We start from the raw sequence: 11,033 nt of genomic DNA, 5'->3' as shown, positions 1-11,033 counted from the left end.
GGTGAGACAGGAGAATCGCTTGAACCCCAGAGGCACAGGTTGTAGTGAGCCAAGATCGAGCCACTGCACTGCAGTCTGGGTGACAGAACAAGACTCTGTCTCTCAAAAAAAAAAAAAAAAGGCCGGGCGCGGTGGCTCAAGCCTGTAATCCCAGCACTTTGGGAGGCCGAGACGGGCGGATCACGAGGTCGGGAGATCGAGACCATCCTGGCTAACACGGTGAAACCCCGTCTCTACAAAAAAAATACAAAAAACTAGCCGGGCGAGGTGGCGGGCGCCTGTAGTCCCAGCTACTCGGGAGGCTGAGGCAGGAGAATGGCGTGAACCCGGGAGGCGGAGCTTGCAGTGAGCTGAGATCCGGCCACTGCACTCCAGCCTGGGCGACAGAGCGAGACTCCGTCTCAAAAAAAAAAAAAAAAAAAAAAAAAAAAGAATCAATTCATAACACAATGCCAAGCTCACAAGTGTTCGCACAACATGCTTGGGAATTTATCCAAAGAGAATATTTTTTTAAAGACTTACCAATTACCCAACTCCAACAACTGTCAACTATGATCAATCCTGCTTCATCTATACCCTGACCCACTTCCCCTCTATTTGGAAGCAAATCTCAGACATCATTCCATTTCATTGGTAACTCCTGGGCTCAAGCGATCCACCTGCCTCGGCCTCCCAAAGTGCTGGGATTACAGGCATGAGCCACTGCACCTGGCCCCAATTTTTAATTTAGAAAAAAATTTAAACCTGCCCCAAAGTTGCAAGAATAGACAGCCCAGGGGATGAAGCCAAAGTGCGTAGGGGTTTATTTTTCTCATGTAATAAGAGAGCCAGAAGAAAACAGCTCAGGCTGGGCACTGGTGTCACCGTGTCATCTGCATGTAGATTCACTGAAGTCTCCATTCCACCAATCTCAGCGTGCGGTTCTCATCTTTGTGGTCACAGACTGGTTCACACACTTTTGGGCATCACACTCCAAGTTCTAGGAGAGAAAAAAGAACAGAGCCAAAAGCCTCTTTTTGTGGGACTTTGTTTGGGAAGGGGCACCTGCCCCATGGACTCCCACCTACTCCCATTATTACATTGACCGGAACTGGGAGGCAAGTCTCTCCTGGGGTGCGAGGCTGAGGAGCCAAGTATTCTTAGAGAGGCACATTGCCATCCCGAACCAAATTGGGGTTCTGTTAGGAAGGAAGGAGTGGAAGGGAATATCTGTTACAGAAGGGTGAGAGAATGAAGGCGGAGGGGCAGCTGTTTCTGGGGTCTAGGCTGAAGCAAGCACGGAAGAGCAGCTGACACGAGCAGTGCTCAGAAACAATGAGGCAGCCTTAGGTCACTGACTAATAGAAAGAGGTGGTGAAATGAAGAGCAGTCAGGGTGGCTCTAAGCTTCCTCCCATGGGAGAGTAGTGGAAGGATTGGGGCAGGGTTTGGGTTTTTTGTTTGTTTTGTTTTGAGACAGAGTTTCTCTCTTGTTGCCCAGGCTGGAGTGCAATGGTGCGATCTCGGCTTACTGCAACCTTTGCCTCCCGGGTTCAAGTGATTCTCCTGCCTCAGCCTTCCAAGTAGCTGGGATTACAGGCATGTGCCACCACGCCTGGCTAATTTTGTATTTTTAGTAGAGACGGGGTTTCTCCATGTTGGTCAGGCTGGTCTCAAACTCCTGACCTCAAGTGATCTGCCCGCCTTGGCCTCAAAGTGTTGGGATTACAGGCTTGAGCCACCACACCCGGCCAGGGTTATATTTTTTGTGACAGTCAACTATTGTATGTCCATAGGAACCATGAAATCATCAACTCTTCTATTTTTTGTGAGATGGAGTCTCTCTCTGTCACCCGGGCTAGAGTGCAGTGGTGCAATCTCGGCTCACTGCAACCTCCACCTCCTGGGTTCAAGTGATTCTCCTGCCTTGGCCTCCCATGTAGCTGGGACTACAGGCGCCTGCCACCATGCCTGGCTAATTTTTGTATTTTTAGTAGAGACAAGGTTTCACCATGCTGGCCAGGCTGGTCTCAAACTCCTGACCTCAAGTGATCCACCCGCCTCGGCCTCCCAAAGTGCTAGGATTACAGGTGTGAGCCACTGCACTCGGTCATCAAGTGACTCTTTGAATAGATCACTTCTTTTTTTTTTTTAAGACGGAGTGCAGTGGCGTGATCTCGGCTCACTGAGAACTCCACCTCCAGGGTTCACGCCATTATCCTGCCTCAGCCTCCTGAGTAGCCAGGACTACAGGTCACCCGCCACCGTGCCCGGCTAAATTTTTTTGTATTTTCAGTAGAGACGGCGTTTCACCATGTTAGCCAGGATGGTCTCGATCTCCTGACCTCGTGATCCACCCACCTCGGCTTCCCAAAGTGCTGGGATCACAGGTGTGAGCCACCACACCCGGCCTGAATAGATCACTTCTTAATTGTATACGGCAAGTATGGTTCTTCTTACTTCATAGCAAAGAAAGCAATGCCCAGACATAAAGGCATTAACTGAAGGTCCCAGTCAGTGAGGTGGTAATCTCTTGCACATGAATAGAGAGCATTTTACTTTTAGAAAGTAAAAGTGCTTTCATGTTAGATCCTTTCAAGGCAGGAAGACAGCAGAGGAGGCTGTCTGATGAGCTCATAATATGGGAGCCAGGAATAACATGTCTACCTGGAGTGCGCTACATGTAGTGACCACGAGCCAGTGGAAGCACAGGCTGTCCTTGACCTGTCCCTCATCAGCTGGGAGTGAGGTGGCCAAAGAAGAATCATGAGCCTCAGCAGCTCCTGCCCCATCTCCCATAGGGAAGAGACTAGCCCAGAGCCCTGTCAGGGGACAGATGTCTTTTCTGTAGCGCTTCCTTGGAACTCTATAATTAGAGTAGTTAGCTAGAGATGTCAGGGAGAGTCTCTCTGGAGAAGTGACACTTGAGTTGAGTCCTGAATGAGGAGGAGACAGCCATGTGAAGAAAGGAGGTTCCAGCAGAAAGGATGAACTTGGCGTGGTTAAGGATTGAAAGGTGGCTGGTATGATAGGAGCACAGTGGATGAGGGAAGGTTGGCAGGAGTCTTGTATAGTAAGTCATGATGGAGGCAGGGAGACCAGGTAAGCAGGCTGTTCCAGTAGCTCAGATGAGGAAAGAAGTTAACTTGGCTCGGCCGGGCGTGTTGGCTCACACCTGTAATCCCAGCACTTTGGGGGACCAAGGCGGGCCGATCACCTGAGGTCAGGAGTTTGAGACCAGTATGGCCAACATGGCAAAACCCCATCTCTACTAACAATGCAAAAATTAGCTGGGCGTGGTGGCACGCGCCTGTAATCCCAGCTACTCAGGAGGCTGAGGCAGGAGAATTGCTTAAATCCAGGAGGCGGAGGTTGCAGTGAGCCGAGATTGCGCCATTGCACTCCAGTCTGGGCAACAAGAGCAAAACTCTGTCTCAAAAAAAAAAAAAAAAAGAAGAAGTTAACTTGGCTCAGGATTTTAGCAGTGGTGATGATGCAGTGGGCAGGTGTGGAGATAGAACCTAGGAGATTCAATGACAAGTGGTATGATAAAGAAAAAAGGAATGACTTATATCAGCTTTGACCTGAGTGACTAGGTGAAAGAAGATGACATTTAATGAGATGTGGGGGGACCCTGGAGAAGGCAGGGAAAGGGAGGGAGGAAGTACAAGTATCTCTTGCTATCCACCATCCATTCCATGCTTTTGTTCAGATGCTGAGGAATATTGCATTATTTGAACATTAGATAATCTATGAAAATACTTAAGTAGGCCGGGCATGGTGGCTCATGCCTGTAATCCCAGCATGTTGGGAGGCCGAGGTGGGCAGATCACCTGAGGTCAGGAGTTCAACACCAGCCTGGCCAACATGGTGAAACCCCATCTCTACTAAAAATAAAAAATTAGCTGGGTGTGGTGGCACACACCTGTAGTCCCAGCTACTCGGGAGACTTAGGCAGGAGAATCACTTGAACCCGGAAGGTGGAGGTTGCAGTGAGCCGAGATCGCGCCACTGCACTCCAGCCTGGGCGACAGAGTAAGATTCTGTCTGAAAAAAAAGAAAAAAGAAAAAGAAAATACTTAAGTATATTAATAAATCTAGAAAGGAAAAAAATAAAACTATCTCCATAAAGACTGAAAGACATGTGACAAATTAAATTCCTATTATTTGTTTGCTTGCTTTTGCTTTGTTTTGTCTTGTTTTGAGACAGAGTCTCACTCAGTCACCCAGGCTGGAGTGCAGTGTCTGGATCTTGGCTCATAGCAGCCTCCACCTCCCGGGTTCAAGAGATCCTCCCACCTCAGCCTCCCAAGTAGCTGGGATTACAAGTGTGCACCACCACACCTGGCTAATTTTTATATTTTTAGTAGAGATAGGGTTTCACCATGTTAGCCAGGATTGCCTCAAACTCCTGACCTCAAGTGTTCTGTCCACCTTGGCCTTGAAAAGTGTTGGAATTACAGGCATGAGCTACTGGCCTAAATTCCTTTTTTTTTTTTTTTTTTTTTGCGATGGAGTTTTGCTCTTGTTGCCCAGGCTAGAGTGCAATGGTGTGATCTTGGCTCACTTTTATCTCCGCCTCCCGGGTTCAAGCGATTCTCCTGGCTCAGACTCCCAAATAGCTGGGATTACAGGCATGCGCCACCATGCCTAGCTAATTTTGTATTTTTAGTAGAGACCAGGTTTCTCCATGTTGATCAGGCTGGTCTCGACCTCCCGACCTCAGGTGATCTGCCTCCCTCAGCTTCCCAAAGTGCTGGGATTACAGTCATGAGCCACCAAGCCCAGCCCAATTCCTATTCTTAATAAAAACTAAAAACATGAAGAGATACTCATAACATTTTTTTTTTTGAGATGGAGTCTCTCTCTGTTGTCCTGGCTGGAGTGCAGTGACACGATTTTAGCTCACTGCAGCCTCCACCTCCTGGGTTCAAGAGATCTTCCCACCTCAGCCTCCCGAGTAACTGGGATTACAGGCGCAAGCCGCCATACCTGGCTAATTTTTGTAATTTTAGTAGAGACAGGGTTTCACCATGTTGGCTAGGCCTTGAACTCCTGACCTCAAGTGATCTGCCCACCTTGGCCTCCCAAAGTGCTGGGATTACAGGCATGAGCTACCTTGCCTGGCCTCCTCTTAACATTTTTAACATTATTCCAGCATCATGCCTAAATGGGGAAACACCAGAAGAATTCACCATTATTATTTAACATTGTACTGGTGATACTAACCAAAACAATCAGATGAGAGAAAATAAAGTAGCAGTCTAAGAATTGAAGAGGAGTAAGTAAAACTATCATTATTTGCAGATGATATAATTGTGAACCTGGAAAAGCCAAGAGAAGTAACTGAGAAACTACTATAAACAATATGAAAATTATTTATCTATTTATTTATTTATTTTTGAGACGGTGTCTCGCTCTGTTGCCCAGGCTGGAGTGTAGTGGCACGATCTTGGCTCACTGCAACCTCTGCCTCTGGGTTCAAGCAATTCTTCTGCCTCAGCCTCCTGAGTAGCTGGGACTACAGGTGTGCACCACCACGCCTGGCTAATTTTTGTATTTATTTTATTTTATTTTTTAGTAGAGATGGGGTTTCTTTTTTTTTTTTTTTTTTTTTTTTTGAGGCGGAGTTTCACTCTTGTTGCCCAGGCTGGAGTGCAATGGCACGATCTCGGCTCACCACAACCTCCGCCTCCCAGGCTCAAGCAATTCTCCTGCCTCAGCCTCCCCATTAGCTGGGATTATAGGCATGCGCCACCACGCCCAGCTAATTTTGTATTTTTAGTAGAGACGAGGTTTCTCCATGTTGGTCAGGCTGGTCTCGAACTCCTGACCTCAGGTGATCCACCCGCCTCGGCCTCCCAAAGTGCTGGGATTACAGGTGTGAGCCACTGCGCCCGGCCAGAGATGGGGTTTCGCCATATTGGCCAGGCTGGTCTCGATCTCCTGACCTCGTGATCCACCTGCCTCAGCCTCCCAAAGTGCTGGGATTACAGGCATGAGCTACTACACCCGGCCTAATATGAAAATTCTTACAGTAAGGTAGCAAAAAATAAAATACACTTATTAATTTCATATATACAAATACACTCAATTATTTTCATATATACAATTACCAGTTAGAAAATACAATGGAATATACTTCATTTATAATCACAATGAATAAGATAAAATACCTAGGAAAGGCCAGGCGCAGTAGCTCACGCCTGTAATCCCAGCACTTTGGGAGGCCGATGCGAGTGGATCACCTGAGGTCAGGAGTTCAAGACCAGCCTGACCAACATGGTGAAACCCCATCTCTACTAAAAATATAAAAGACCTAGCTGGGCATGGTGATGTGTGCCTGTAGTCCCAGCTACTCGGGAGGCTGAGACAGGAGAATCGCTTGAACCTGGGAGGTTGAGGTTGCAGTGAGCCAAGATCATGCCACTGTACTCCAGCCTGACAACAGAGCGAGACTCTGTCTCAAAAATAAAAATAAAAAATAAAATACCTAGGAATAAACTCCACATGAAATATGCATCTGGCCGGGTGTGATGGCTCATGCCTATATCCCAACACTTTGGGAGCCTGAGGTGGGTGGATCACGAGGTCAGGAGTTCAAGACCAGCCTGGCTAACATGGTGAAATCCCATCTCTACTAAAAATACAAAATCAGCCGGGCATGGTGGCTCATGCCTGTAATCCCCACTACTCAGGAGGCTGAGGCAGGAGAATCTCTTGAACCTGGAAGGCGGAGGTTGCAGTGAGCCGAGATCTCACCACTGCACTCCAGCCTGGGCAACAGGGCAAGGCTCTGTTTCCAAAAAAAAAAATTAAAAAAAATAAGAAAAGAAAAAAAAAACATTAAATCATTAAAAGAGATGATATCCAAAGCCACAAAGATGGGTGAAGGCACTTAGGGAGAGACTAGAGTCAGAGAGGCTGGTCAGTAACTGAACCCCGAGGGTCTCTAATATTTGTTTGTGATATATTGTCTAATATTTGGGTTGTGAGGAGGAAGAGGGCCAGGCATGAGAGGCCAAAGAGGAGGAGAACCAAGAAGTGTGCACGCATGGAAACCTAGGGACTAAAGCGTGTCCATGAGGATGTGCTAAGTGTACAGTGCTGCTGAAAGACCTAGTATAACGACAAAGAATAGGTGACTATGACTTTTTTTTATTTTATTTTTTTGAGACAGAATCTCACTCTGTTGCCAGGCTGGAGTGCAGTGGCACGATCTCAGCTCACCGCAACTCCACCTCCCGGGTTCAAGTGATTCTCCTGCCTCAGCCTCCCGAGTAGCTGGGATTATAGGTGCCAGCCACCAAGCCCAGTTAATTTTTTGTATTTTTAATAGAGACAGGGTTTCACCATGTTGGCCAGGATATTCTTGATCTCCTGACCTCGTGACCCACCCACGTTGGCCTCCCAAAGTGCTGGGATTACAGGCATGAGCCACCATGCCCAGCCGACTGTGACTTTAATAGGAGCCACTTCATTGAGATGACAAAAGCTGATTACAGTAGAATAAAAATAAGGCAAGGAAGTAGACACAGTGGATTTGAGGTCTTGCAGGAAGCAGGGGGCAGTACAAAAAAAAAAACAGAGCAGCAAGCTGCAGAGGGACATGAGATCAAGAGGGCTTGATGGATGATATTGGGCCAAGCACCGTGGCTCATGCCTGTAATTCCAACAGTTTGGGAGGCTGAGGTGGGAGGATTGTTTGAGCCCAGGAGGTCAAGGCTACAGTGAGCCGTGATGGTGCTACCGCACTCCAGCCTGGGTGACAGAGTGAGACTCTGTGCCTCAACTGTGCCCCCAACCAAAAAAAAGATGGGTGATATTAAGGGAGTGAGCCAGGAGAGTGGGAAATAGAGATGATGCGTGAATAGATGACAGACAAGCACAAGCGCTAGTTTCCTGAGAAACAAATAGAAGATTTGGCCTTAAACAGAGGCACTAGGCTGGGTGTGGTGGCTCATGCCTGTAATCCTAGCACTTTGGGAGGCCAAGGCAGGTAGATCGCTTGAGGCCAGGAGTGCAAGACCAGTCTGGCCAACATGGTGAAACCCCCGTCTCTACTAAAAATACAAAATTTAGCTGAGTGTGGTGGCGCATGCTTGTAATCCCAGCTACTTGGGAGGCTGCAGCAGGAGAATCACTTGAACTTGGGAGACAAAGGTTGCAGTGAGCTGAGATCATGCCACTGCAGGAACACTCCATACCTCCTCCACTAGGAAGAAACAGAAAGCTTTTTTTTTTTTTTTTTTTTTTTTTTTTTTTGAGACAGTTTTACTCTGCCGCCCAGGCTGGAATACAATGGCATGGTCTCAGCTCACCGCAACCTCTGCCTTCCGGGTTCAAGCGATTCTCCTGCCTCAGCCTCCCAAGTAGCTGGGATTACAGGCATGCACCACAATGCCCAGCTAATTTTTGTATTTTCAGTAGAGACGGGGGTTTCACCATATTGGCCAGGCTGGTCTTGAACTCCGGACCTCAGGTGATCTGCCCACCTCGGCCTCCCAAAGTGTTGGGATTACAAGTGTGAGCCACCATGCCCAGCTGAAAATTGAAAGCTTCTAAGGGAAGAAAAGGCACACATATGGCTGGAGTGACACTACTTCCTCTCTTGGGGTTTTAAACAGAGCTATTTCCAAAATACATACTTGTCTTCTAGTACTTAACACATCTTGCAACACCTTTATTTTGACTGCTTAATCATTAAGACATAGTAAGTCTATAGCTGTGTCCACTCTATTGACACTACTATTCATTAGTTATTTTATCTACCTTAGTAGAGAATACAGTCATAGGAACCATCCAGTCTTGATGCGCTTCTGTAAGGAAGATAAAACAATTGTTTCTAAAACAATTCCAAAAGATAAAACCCCACCTCCCTGTAGAATGAGATAAAACCTAAGAGTTGTATCCCAACTCCTCCGAAGCAGGAAATGAATAGGATGACCTGGGTTACTCTGCTGCCAAACTTTAGGTAAGACTCACCCTCCTCCCATTCTTCTTTTTATTATCGCCATTAAATCTAAATTCTCCTGTCTCAAAATATTCCTTCTTGCTTGGTAAAAAACCAAAACAGTACACTTTTTCTTTCTTTCTTTTTTTTTTTTTTTTTGAGATGGAGTCTCAATTAGCCAGGCATGGTGGTGTGTGTCTGTAATCCCAGCTACTCAGGAGGCTGAGGCGGGAGAATCACTTGAACCCAGGAGGCAGAGGGTGCAGTGAGCCCAAATTGCGCCACTGCACTCCAGCCTGGGCAACAGAGTGAGACTCCGCCTCAAAAGAAAAAACAAAAAAGAGAGAGATGGAGACTCGCTGTGTCGCCCAGGTGCTCTGTCTTGATGGCATGATCTTGGCTCACTTTTTTTTTTTTTTTTTCTGAGACGGAGTCTTACTCTGTCGCCCAGGCTGAAGTGCAGTGGCACCATCTTGGCTCACTGCAACCTCTGCCTCCTGGGTTCAAGCAATTCTCCTGCCTCAGCTTCCCAAATAGCTGGAATTACAGGTGTGCACCACCAGGCCCGACTAATTTTTGTATTTTTGGTAGAGGTTTCTATCATGTTGGCCAGGCTGGTCTCAAGCTCCTGACCTCAGGTAATGTGCCCACCTCCCAAAGTGCTGGGATTGCAGGCATGAGCCACCATGCTCGGCCTGGAGGTAACTTTCAGATGTCCATGCAAGAAAATGAAAAGGTTGGATAAAAGAAAATAAGTAAAAAAGATTCAACCATGGGTGTTGCTAATAAATGCAGTAAGACTTCATTCCTGTGGCGGGCAAAAGTGAAATCACATAGTTTTCCTAGTGTTGCTTCTAAGAAAACATGTTTCTTAGACGCAAAGCATATTTGTGACACTGATACCTGGGATAAATTTATACCACGGGTTCTGTTAACACTGTAGATTTCTTCAAAATTCCTGTATAGGCTGGGCACAGTTGCTCACGCCTGTAATCCTAGCACTTTGGAAGGCTGAGGTGGGTGTATTACTTGAGGTCAGTTCGAGACCATCCTGGCCAACATGGTGAAACCCCGTCTCTACAAAAATTAGCCAGGAGTGGTGTCGGGCACCTGTAATCCCAGCTACTTAGGAGGCTGAGGAAGGAGAATTGCTTGAACCTGGGAGGCGGAGGTTGCAGTGAGCCAAGATGGCGCCACTGTACTCCAGCCTAGGCGACAAGAGGGAAACTCCATCTCAAAAAAAAAAAAAAAAAAAAAAAATCCCTGTGCAATAAAGAGAACTGCAAATTGAGCATGGCAGCTGCTTCTGTGCTCCATATGAAAGGGAAGGCTCTGCCCAAGTGTGTTCCAATTAAAGAACTTCTACAGGAAGTCAAAGCAGCAGCATTCAAGGACAAGGTTCCCTGATGAAAATTGACATGGAAATTTTAAGCGTTATTAAAATCCTGGGACATTAAGGTAATTAAGTTGAATGCATGCTGAGAATTAATATTCAAGTAACTCCAAAGTACTCTCAAAATGATGAGTTTTAAGAAGATGAAACTGAAAAGGTAGAAAATTCCTTCCAAGTTTGGGATTAGCTGAATACTGCATTTTCTGCCCAGGCAGTTATTAACTTACTTAATTGACTACTAGAAAGCGTCTCTCTCTGTCCCAGATAGGAAACCTTCCAAAAGGTGCTTACAGACTAAGAATGCTTACAGACTCATGCCTGCATGAGTTATGGTTGTCGTCAGCAGGAGGGTCGGTCGTTCTCAAATACCTAAGGCTGCCATGACTACACACTGGACTCCTGAATATTCCTGCATGCACTTTCGTCACAAAATGTGGCTTTTCATAGAGGCACTTGCTCCACAGAGGAGCACGATCCTAGGATGAACAAATAGGAGAATCTCATGTTAGGAAGCACTAGGTAATCTTTACTGTTGGTTGGCTATTCTAAGTTCACAACATAAAAATAAGTTTAGGCTGGACGCAGTGGCTCATGCCCGTAATCCCAGCACTTTGGGCGGCTGAGGTTGTAGGATAGCCTGAGCTCAGGCATTGGAGACCAGCCTGGGCAACATAGCGAGACCTTGTCTCTGCTAAAAATAAAAATACAA

General features: G+C 46.7%; 1 long non-coding RNA gene across 1 annotated transcript; it reads right to left on the bottom strand.

Moving 5' to 3' along the window:
• Nucleotides 1-780: 780 nt before the first annotated feature.
• Nucleotides 781-10,800, bottom strand: LOC144338445 (uncharacterized). The gene is made up of 3 exons (XR_013412614.1): nucleotides 10,633-10,800; nucleotides 8,751-8,797; nucleotides 781-979 (listed from the first exon to the last, which is right to left on the bottom strand). It is a non-coding gene; the product is annotated as an uncharacterized LOC144338445 (long non-coding RNA).
• Between the last annotated feature and the right edge of the window lie 233 nt (nucleotides 10,801-11,033).

This window comes from Macaca mulatta, chromosome X, assembly GCF_049350105.2.
Source record: "Macaca mulatta isolate MMU2019108-1 chromosome X, T2T-MMU8v2.0, whole genome shotgun sequence".
NCBI lineage: Eukaryota > Metazoa > Chordata > Mammalia > Primates > Cercopithecidae > Macaca > Macaca mulatta.
This window is presented reverse-complemented; position numbering and strand designations above follow the sequence as displayed.